The sequence below is a fragment of the Balaenoptera borealis genome, assembly GCF_965194805.1.
Source record: "Balaenoptera borealis genome assembly, chromosome: 10".
NCBI lineage: Eukaryota > Metazoa > Chordata > Mammalia > Artiodactyla > Balaenopteridae > Balaenoptera > Balaenoptera borealis.
Genome location: NC_138874.1, coordinates 83,335,884 through 83,347,580, shown reverse-complemented (window position 1 = coordinate 83,347,580; position 11,697 = coordinate 83,335,884). Strand labels below are relative to the sequence as shown.

At 37.8% G+C, this 11,697-nt stretch overlaps 1 long non-coding RNA gene across 1 annotated transcript in view; it reads right to left on the bottom strand.

Moving 5' to 3' along the window:
• Positions 1-11,697, bottom strand: part of LOC309604720 — a 50,437-nt gene that overhangs the window by 27,972 nt on the left and 10,768 nt on the right. The window lies entirely within an intron of this gene.

Genomic DNA, 11,697 nt, shown 5'->3' with positions numbered 1-11,697 from the left:
CCTGCCTTACCCATTCCTTTCCTCCAACGAAGAGGGCTTTAAGGTGGAGGAGGGGGATTAGAAGGTTTACTTTTAGGAATACCCAGAAGTATTCCTAAATACTCCTGTTTGTAAAGATCAGGAGTACTCGACAAGTTCTCCTTCCCACAGGCAAAGAAGGAAAAGCTAGGATAGAAAGATAGGATTATTTATAAAATTTGAGGGCTTTTTTCCCCCTTCTGTATGAAAAGGAGACTAATGCCTTGCTCTCTGATTGAAAGTCCAGAAAGCTATAGTGATTGCTGAGCTTCCCCAGGTGAGGAAAGAGCCAAACTGAGAGAGGACAAGAGACTTCTCCAGGGAGACCTCCCTTCTGAGTTCCTGAGAATTCAGACTCTACATCCATTTAGTCCGTTCAAGCCCCCCAGAGTTGGGGTTAAAGACTGTAGATGAGGCTGGGAGGTGGAGCTGGCTAGAGACTACATAGCTTGGGTCAACATACATCAAAAGAATGTCATACACTGCTGGGTTCCATATGGGGATCAAGGGAGGCTGCATTTGAATCTGCAAGGGCTTACCTGTGCCTAGGGGAGATTCTTGGGATTGAAACTCTTACCAGTAGGCACCTACCTACACCCACCAAGTCTATAGATAGTGAGCTGGTTCAGCCAGGGTGAAAAGCAATAAAGAGTTAGCTGCCTTGTCACCTCTGACTAGTGGTTGCTCACAAAAGAGAATAACATTTACAGCCAAGAAATCAAAGGTCCTGTAACTTCCCTTGCACAGTCACATAAGAGAAAGTGTTTTCCCCTTTACCAGTGGAGGGCAAGTCATAGAAATGACGAAGAGGGCAAGAGAGCATAACACATGTTTTGCTGACCTCCCCTCCTTCACCCACCCTCACCGACTCTTTCCTATCAAGCTACTGCAAGCACAACTCCAGCATGTGCTCCGAGGAGGGGGAGAGATCAATATTTTGACTGGGGAACTTCAATAACCTAATAGAGACTGAAAGTTATAAGATCAGACTGAAATATTGTAAAGAATCTATTCAATTCAACTCATAACAGTTATTTGTATAATAAAGCTGTTCCATGTTGATACTCCCAATGAGTCAATATACCTCAGTCAAAATGGTTAAAAAAAGAAGAGTCATTATAATATTAATGTAGAATTCAAGAGAAAATGCAATAAATAGTAAAAAAATGAAACAAACAAACAAAAAAACCCAAAAACTTTTATTTTGATGAAGTATAGTTTCCTCAGCAAAGATAGTCATGGGTCCTTATGAGCCAATGACATTCAATGAAGATTTACAATAAAAAATTGAAGGAATACACAGAGAAATGTAGAAAATCATTGTAGATATAAAGCATTTAAAATATGAGACAACTAAAACTTGACAAGGTGAATTTGCTTGCCCAAAGTCAGGCAGGAAGAGAATGGCAGAGTCGAGTCTAGAACCCAGATCTGTTGACCACTGGTCTGTGTCCTTTGCATCTCCACAAGCTGACTTCCTTCCTTGACGTATGCACACGTGTACCCATACCTACAAATTAAAACATGTCCCCATGCCTAAAGCCAACATTTAGGGAATTGTTGTTGTTAATTGTATATGCAGGATGAATCTCAAAAATTGTGAGAGAGAAAAGGTTCTGTTGTCTATGTTTAGGAAAATTATTGTTTCAATAGGCAAAATAACTTTGGGAGCCTGGGATAACTTAATAATATTTGGCTTTTATAAATCAGTTTTCATTCCTCAAAGCAAGAGCAAATAAGCAGCCAAGCAGCAAACGAAGGTAATAAAAAGAATTTTATTGCATATGAAAGTGACTGGCATATGGCAACTGCATTCTCCCTCCCTTTATTCCTTCTAAATAATTAGGGTAGTAAATGAAACTAGAAAGGGAAAACTCTTTAGTTCACTCTCCAGACCCTTGAAATAACATTGTAGTCTGGCAGTCTGCTACAGACCAGATGCTGATAGACGCACTGTCTCTTCAGCTGTATTCAGAAAATGCCAGAACAAACGGCTCCGAGTGTAACCAAAAATGTTCATGTCTAAACAAAGTTTTCTCTTTGTAGCTATCTTTGCCTATATAGAATTAGCAATTGGAAATCATATAAGTTTCAGTAAAAGAAGGAAGGAAGGGAGAAAGGGAGGGAGGAAGGAAAGGAAAGGAAGAAAAAAACAAAAAAGGAATCTCATCTTTTAATATATGACACTGGAAAATATCAGAAATGGTCATTGAAAACTTCTAAATGGCATGAAGTGGAATGAAATATGAATTATTCAATCCCATTCTAATTTTATTGATAATGCATAATCATAGAATAAATCCTAGTTCATTGGCATTTCTTTGGAATTTTACTTCCTGGGAAAGAGCAAGGAAGAAATTATGACGCTTGTGCTTTTAACAGAAAGTAAGAATTCCCAGACCTAAGGTTCTTTATCCTACGGTTCACCTATATAACCTGTGAGTTCAGGTTTCTCATTATTTTATCAGGATGGGGGTAGAGTAGGGATTGAATTTGCCTAGAGCAGGGAGGTCTCAGTGCTACCATCTATAAAATTATGTCAATGCATGGTTCTTGCACGTATTCATGATTTAAGCTTAGTAGTTAGAAGTGAGTAATCTCATAGACCAAGAGGATATCCTTGTCACTCATAGATCTGAAAACTCCTTGTCTGTAGACCTGTTTAAATTCAGCACTTTAACTGAACACTTCTTTTAAATAGTCTGCTTTTCCTGATGTAGTACTACCATACATATTGCTATATGCTAAGTGATGGAGCATTGAGTGTCCTGTGGAATAATATTAGCAATGAAATAAAAATAGATGACAGTCTATTTTAAGCACAGGTAGATTACCAAGTCAAATATTTAGAGTGACTAAAGAGGAAAACATCCAGACATGTAAACTAAACCTGTCTCTATCTATCTACCTATCTATGTATTTAACTACCTATCTACCTATTGTTACCAGTGACCTGAGTAGATTTATAGTATATCTAGAAATTTACAAGAACAAAGCATTGAATCCCAGTTAAGTTTTCAATACTTATGATTCAAGATGCATGAATTGCACGCTGCCTTATTGGTGGTCATTAGACAAGAAGATTTGTCTGGAGATACGATATGGTGGTTTTGATTCCCATGAAAAGGGATAACATTAGCAGCTTGTTCCTAAAAATACCCTGTACTTTGGTTGTGTAAATCTGTCTCGTTATCTTACAGGGAGCAAATGTGGGGAGGGGAGTGACTCAGGCATACAGGAATAGGAGAGAACAGTGACTTCTTAGAAATGAAAAGTTGAAATAAAATCTTTTGAGTCAACAGGGAAGATGCCACAATTGTATGCATGCACACACACGCAAATCTATATTTAGAGAGATGATTCACAGCCAGGAAGAATAGAGATTTTATATTCATACCTTATAAAATTCCCCCTTTCCCAGCTCTTCATGTATCACTATGAGAGAATAGGTGCTTTTTTGTACCTTGGGATATTACAAATTATGCACACATTATTTCTCACAGTCTCTAATAAGTAGCAGAATCCCAAGATTTTCTCTAAAGTATTTATGTTTGAAAAGTAACACTGGATATGCCAACGCATCACATCTTGAATGCAATGGTGATGTTTTACACAGTGTCATTGCTGTCTGTGTTGGAAGTTACTGATCTCACTGTTCCTAAGATAACTTGGGATAATAATTATGCCAAAGGTGATCATTTCACAAGAACCTTTGTGGCCTGCTTTTCTTCTGAGTCTACCTGGAATCCGTCGGGAGTGAATTCAAACCAAGGAAGGCTAAAGCGTCATAGCCAGGATGCTGAAACTGGTCAGGTCATAACCAGAAAATAGAGCAGATTCAGGGCCAGTGAAGGCGTTCAGAGCCCACTGCAGCACTGACTAAGAGGAAATATGGACAAGCCTTCCCAGATTCTTTGCTTCCAGACCAGGGATCAATCACTAATGACCAGTGTATATTTCCATGGAATGTCTGGATCAGTATATATCTTAGGGTAGCCCTGTGATTTCCCCACATCGTCTTAGTCCCCAGCATGCATCATCATGGAACTTGTTGGATTATTTTGCAAAGGACAAAATAATATAAATCAAAGGCAAGAAAGAAAAGACAGGAATATGGGTACTTAACAGAGGTCTAAATAATGCAATCCAGAGGGATGAGAACAGAACTAGATTTCTCATGACTAAGAACATACTGGCTAAAGGACATCTGTAGTCAAGTTCCTAAGTTTACAGGAGATATTAAATTGTTTCAGGGAGTGAAACGTAAACCAGCAAAGATAATCATAGAGAGCTCACCAGAAAATTAGCAGCTGAGTGTCAGTGAATGGAAAGTAGTATGTGAGAAAATAAAATGGTTCAAATTTTGCTTTGAGGGATAGACTTTGAACTATCACATATGCTCAAAGAAGCCCTAAAGTCACTCTGTCCAATGTCTGCTGAATGAAATGGATCACCTTTTTTTTTGTTGTTGTTGTCTGTTTCAGAAGCTAAGCTTCTAGGACCTCCCTTAGGGACAAAGGAAGACTGGGCCTGTTTGGACTACTTATGTTATTGAGCCAGATTTCCCAATTCCAGCCTAAACAGTGCAGAAGGCAGCCCTGTGTGGCAGCTCAAGACATCCTAGTATTTTCATCTATTTAATGGCATAAGATGTGGTTTGCCCGGTTATTGCAGTTTTATGTTTCTAAGAAGCTGACCCTGAGATGGAGACTGGCATACAGACATTTTAAGGCATGCCTTTGAAATCATCCCCTGTAGAAGGGAAGGAAAGGAAGCAAGACTGAGCAGAGGAAAAACTGAGCTGTGAAGCAATCTTAACAGATGCCTCATCCAACCATACGGGGAGTTATGAAGATGGAATGAAACTGCAGGGGTGTCATGGGCTTGGCCTTTCTCCCACCGTGTTAATCAGTCATTAGATGTGGGACCCCTTAAGAAGGAGAGGCGATTTTGGTCAGGCAGTTTCCTTTAGTTGAGCCGATCCCTAAAAGGGATCCCATTCCTAATTTAGATGGTTGGACAATAGGATTCTGCTCAGGCTCTGATTCGTGAGAGACCAGGGCTTAGCTGTCAAGTACAAGACCAGCTCTTGGGGAAACCAAGGAGTTGACAGATTTGTCATCAGTGACCCCGGCTTCCCTTCCTGGAGTCCTTGCTCCCTTTGCCAATGCCTCTTCCTCTCTCTGCTCCCCACCTTCCTTGCCAAGTGCTCTTCTGCTCACCTCCCCATGTCTCTACCACACCCACCTTTCCAGTGCAAATGGTTTGATAAATTCATTCACCCAAACCTGTCAATGACGGGAGCTGGCTTTGCATTTCAATGTAAGATAGAGTCTTTGGGCCCAAAGAGTGAAGCCCTCTGGAACTTCAGGCTGTCTTGGGTGAGTAGAGGCATTGTCTGGGGGAGAGGGGAACACCTTCCTGAGCCATAGGAATGAAGGGGTATTGGGAGTCTTTAATCCCTGAAGGTTAAGCATGGCCCAGGCGAGATCCCACAAGATTGGTGAGGATGGGGCTAGCAAAAGAGAGAAGAAAAATGGGCTTTTCATGGAGGCTCCTACTGCTGGCCATGATTGACAACCGCTGATAAGAGCAAGAGCTGGCACCCTCAGCATGGGAACGGCTGCTGCCTAGCAACTTGGGCTAAAGAATCAAAGCAGAGGTTTTTCTACCCTGAACTAGGAATTCATCCCTGGTCAGTTCTGATGAGTTTGTTAAAGTGAGTCCAGGTGGAGATTAGAGAAGCTAGACCTCTCTTAAAGTGATAATGGTGAAGGTAGTTTGCAAAGGACTAGGGTTAGTTCATCAGCCTTCCTCCCCCTCAGTGGTCCCCACCTCTTCTGGCTGCCAGCCTTCTACTTTTCAGTAGCAAGAACCTTTGATAACCTAAAAGAAGACTTTAAAGATGAAGAATTTTAGAATATCTTATTGATACATCAAAACCTTCTGTTGTTTAAGGCGGGGCAACTTTCTCAAAGATTTCATGTGCTCTAATAGGCTGTAAAACTGTGTACAGCTCCATCTGATCCATCTTATTATTTGGGGGAGCTTAATCTCTTCCTTTGATAGTCTGTAATTTACACCATCAACAACAAGTTTGACATTGTATTCAGAAAAATCTCACGCCACCTACATTTTACATATCAGTGGGTTATTTCCTGGAAGAAGCACGTGGGAAATAAGTGAGTTATTGAAGGAGTAGATTTGAAAAAAAAAAATCTAGCTGAATTCACTTTCAATTCTGCTTCATATCACACCTCTTTATTTTCAATATAATTCTTCTGTATCAATAGTAATATTTTCTTACATTCCACTAGAATGTGAATCTCAGGGAAGCAGAGATTTTTGCTTGTTTTGTTCATGGATATACTCCTGTACTGGGAACACAGGGACTCAATAAATGCTCATAGAATGAAATTTATATTTCTTGTCACCAACTAGAGGCTGAAAATTCTCAAGCTGCTTTTTGGCTTCTCATAATATCTTATTTTAGCTCCCATCAAAATGTAACTGTCTTTGCCCCAGTCTCTCTCTTTGTTGATGATGAATCAACTAGTAATCCTTTTGGCTTAGTATATGCCAAAGAGTTGACTAGGAGTCATGATTCCCAGGATTAATCAAGTCAACTAATAATTAGTTGGGGAACCTTGGATGAGTCATTTAAATTTTCTGGGTCTCCATTAGTTCATCTGTAAAAGATGATTTAATAATTCCTTTATCTTGAAGGACATTGGATTGGATCTAATAGCATAAAAATAGTTAAATGGTTAAAAGCAATAACTCTGGGTCTAGACTCAAATCCTAATTTCTTACTTGCTAATTGTATGACCTTAGGCCAGATATTTAATCTTTTTATGCTTTAGTTTCTTCACATGTAAAATGGAAATATTTATAGCACCCCTCTCTTAGAATTACTGTATAGATAAAAGTAGTCAATACATGCAAAACACTTGAAACAGTGCCTACCACGTAGAAAGTACTCATAATAAATATTAGGTATTATCATTAGATGTAAAACAGTTTGGAAAATGTGAATTGCTCTACAAATGTAAGGTAATTAGATTTCCATCTAACAAGTCACCAATGGCTCATGCTGAAATGAATGGCTAATGCTGAAATTTTAAGCCCTATGATAAGTGAATGATTTGACATCTCTCAAATTGCACCTCATAGTTGGCTATGTATACTGTCTATTCCCAGGGCTGGCCTGAGTTGTCCATGTAATAGGGAATAATTGGTAAACTTACTCACAGTGACTCTGCCTTTCTGAGTTCTGTCATCACCTACCTGTGTGATGTTGGATAAGTCAATTAACTTAGTTTGATTCTGAGTTTCCTCATTTGTAAAATGGGAATGATAACAGTTTATTGCCTTTTTCAGAGGGTTAATGAGAGACCCAATTAAGAAATTCACTATTCAAATATAGGTACTATTGTCCTTTTGTTTATTCTCCTATACATTTTGATAGACCTTTAACTCTCCTGCTCTACAAAAATAGTAGGCCATTTATGCTGTGCAACTCTAAGTGTAGCCTCTTACAGACTCAAATGTTTATTTTTCTATCTGGACTCCTCCATTATGCAAAATTGAAAACAGACCCTATAAGCCACTCAATCTACAAGCCTCCAGTTCTGATGGATGGTGTGGGCCGTGGTGGTAGAGGAGGGCTTACTGGCTAATCATTCAGCCTCAATGGCCCATCTCAGAGCAGTACAGTGTTTGCAAACGGCCAGGTTGCTCTTTTTGGCTTACTTTTGCAAGTTTGATATGTTAAACTCCTTAATGAAATAAAGCATTTATATTCTTTTTATGTTTCATAATTATGAATATTAAAGAGTTGGAAAATTGGATGTAGAACATGAAAGAGATTCCGAGAATGTTTTCATTTTTTGGTTTTTGGTTCAAATCCTGGCTAGATTCTGCTTTGGGGTTGTGATTAGAATAACTGGTATTGAATTATCCCTCCTGTGATAAACAATCACAAAACTGGAAAAACTTGTGAGGCAACTATTATCAGACATTGGAAACTAGGCAATGCAAAGGCTGATCCTTGAGAGAAACTTGTGAGGTAAGCCCCATATGGTTGCAGCTTTCTACTTGGGGATATTTTCCCAACTGTGGTGTGGAGACCTGGGATCTGAGCAGAGAACAGTAGTCCTAATGAGCTGAGGAAACACAGATCAGAGTTTGGGGTTTCTGAAGTGGCTGGAATCTGCAAAATAGGACAGTAGAGAGGAGGAGCCACATAGAGTAGGAGGGAGCTCGCCCTGAATCCTTGGCTGAAGACTGTGCTGCATATGTGCAATGAAATGGTAAATGGTAAATAAGAGGGTGTATTTAAATGACAGTGTTATTTTTTCTTTTCATAATTTTCTTAAAAGTGAATGGACTTTTCAAAGCAAAATTAATAATTTTTGTAAGGGGACTTTACATTTGTAGAAGCAAAAGGTATGACAACAGTAGCAAAAAGGACAAGGGTGATTAAGCAAATGGAACTATATTGTAAGTTTATTACACTTGTAAAGTGCAAAGTGGGAAGTGAAAAGTATCAGGTATAAAGTAGGAAGGATGAAGTAGGAAGTGCAAAGGTCAGATATGAGGTGTGAAGTTTGAAGAAGTACAGTATGACTCTAAACAGACTTTGTTAAGGATACATATTAGCCTGAAAGCAACCACTAAAAATTTAAAAGGGATATAACTAAGAAGCCAATGGGAAAATAAAATAGAATACTTAAAAATATTCAATTAACCCAAAAGGAGGCAGGAAACAAGCAACAGACACAAAACACAGAATAGGCAAATGGAAAACAAATAGCAAACAGGTAGATTTAAATCCAACCTTATGGATTATTTCAATAAATGTAAATGGACTAAAGTCCAGTTAAAAAGCAGAAATTTTATAGTTGGATAAAAAAGCAAGACCCAGTGTGTGATATCTAGAAGAAACACACTCTGAAAATAAGTAGAACAGAAATACACCATGCAACAGTAAGCATGGAAAAACTGACATTACCATATTAGTATCAGATAAGTCAGACCTCAAGACAAAAAGTATTAGAAGAGATAAAAAGGGTAATTCATCAAAAAGAAACAGTAATCCTAAATGTGTATGTACCTAATAAAAGAACTTAAAAATCATGAGGTAAAAACTGAAAAACCAAAAAGACAAATTCACAGTCATAGTTGGTGATTATAGCATTCCTCTTGCAGTAACTGATAGAGTAAGTGGAAAAAAATCAGTAAGGGTATAAAAATCTTAGTTACACTATCAATCAAATGTACCTAATTGGCATTTACCAAGCACTACATCCCAAAACTACAGAATATTCATTCTGCTCAAGTGTGCTTGAACATTTACTAAAATAGCCATCTGCTGAGCCATAAAATAAACCTCAATAAATTTAAAAGGATTGAAATCATATATATTCTCTGACAACAGTGAAATTAAATTAGAAATCAATTACAATATGCTATCTAGAAAATCCCCCAAATATTTGGATATTGAAATAATGCATCTATCAATAATCCATGGCTCAGTGAAAAAAATCACAAGGGAAATTAGAAAATATTTTGAACTTGATAATGAAAACATAATTTATCAAAATTTTGAAATTCAGCCAGTGCAAGACGTAAAAGGAAATTTAGAGATTTAAATACCCATATTATAAAATAAAGTTAAAATCAAGAATTTAAGTTTCCAAATTAAGAAGCTAATAAAAGAAGAGCAAGTTAAGTAGGAAGAAGGAAATAATAAAGACAAAAATAGAAATCAGTGAAATAGAATACAAATAATAGAGAAAATTATCAGAGCTAAAATTTGGTTTTTTGAAAAACTCACATCCTGACCAAGGCACAAATGTATCTATCAGTTCCTACACTCATATAACACATTTCACGGAAGTTTTCCAGAAGACCTCAGCAAAATTATTCTCTTATAATCTTCATTCAGGCTGATAAGTAACAAATAGAAAAAAAACACTCAATAAAATATATGTAACCAGATGAGTCCTTGAGAAGTCAATGTATTTGCATACAATCTCCAGAAATCACTTTAAAAAATTATTTAACTAATTTTTCTTCTTAATAAAAATACATGCTAATGGTTTTGTTTTTATTTAATTTTAATTTTATTTTTTTATCAATATTTTTTATTGAAGTATAGTTGATTTACAATGTTGTGTTAATTACTGCTATACAGCAAAGTGCTTCAGTTATACATATATACACATTCTTTTTTATATATTCTTTTCCATTATGGTTTATCATAGAATATAGTTCTCTGTGCTACACAGCAAGACCTTGTTGTTGATCCATTCTATATGTAAAAGCTTACATCTGCTAACCTCAACCTCCCACTCCATCCCCCCAACCCCTCCCCCTTGGCAACCACCAGTCAGTTCTCTGTTTGTGATTCTGTTTCTGTTTCATAGATAGGTTCATTTGTGTCATATTTTGGATTCTAGATATAAGTGATATCATATGGTATTTGTCTTTTCTTTTCTGGCTTACTTAGTATGATAATCTCTAGTTGCATCCATGTTACTGCAGATGGCATTATTTCATTCATATTTTAAGGCTGAGTAGTATTCGATTGTATATATGTACCACATCTTCTTTATCCATTCATCTGTTGATGGACATTTAGGTTGTTTCCATGTCTTGACTATTGTGAATAGTGCTTCTGTGAACATAGGGGTGCATGTATCTTTCTTTTTGGATTATAGTTTTTTCTGGTTATATGCCAGGAGTGGGATTGCTGGATCATATGGCAATTCTATTTTAGTTTTCTAAGGATCCTCCATACTGTTTTCCACAGTGGCTGCACCAACTTATATTCCCACCAACAGTGTAGGAAGGTTCCCTTTTCTCCACAGCCTCTCCAGCATTTGGTTAGTTGTAGACATTTTTTTTTGGAGTTTTTATTTCTCCATTCATTCATTCATTCATTCATTCATTTATTTATTTATAAATAAATAACATCTTTATTGGAGTATAATTGCTTTACATTGTTTTGTTAGTTTCTGCTGTATAACAAAGTGAATCGGCTATATGTATACATATATCCCCATATCCCCTCCCTCTTGCGTCTCCCTCCCACCTTCCCTATCCCACCCCTCTAGGTGGTCACAAAGCACCTTTTTTTTTAAAAAAATTAATTAATTAATTAGTTTTGGCTGTGTTGGGTCTTCGTTTCTGTGAGGGCTTTCTTTAGTTGCGGCAAGCGGGGGCTGCTCTTCATTGCGGTGCGCGGGCCTCTCACTATCGTGGCCTCTCTTGTTGCGGAGCACAGGCTCCAGACACGCAGGCTCAGTAGTTGTGGCTCATGGGCCTAGTTGCTCCGCAGCATGTGGAATCTTCCCAGACCAGGGCTCGAACCCGTGTCCCCTGCATTAGCAGGCAGATTCTCAACCACTGCGCCACCAGGGAAGCCCCCAAAGCACCTTTTTAATGATGGTCATTCTGACTGGTGTGAGATGGTACCTCACTGTAGTTTTGATTTGCATTTCTCTAATAATTAGTGATATTGAGTATCTTTTCATGTGCCTATTGGCCATCTGTATGTCTTCTTTGGAGAAATATCTATTTAGGTCTTCTGCCCATTTTTCGGTTGGGTTGTTTGTTTTCTCATTGTAGAGTTGTATGAGCTGTTTGTATTTTGGAAATCAAGCCCTTGTCTGT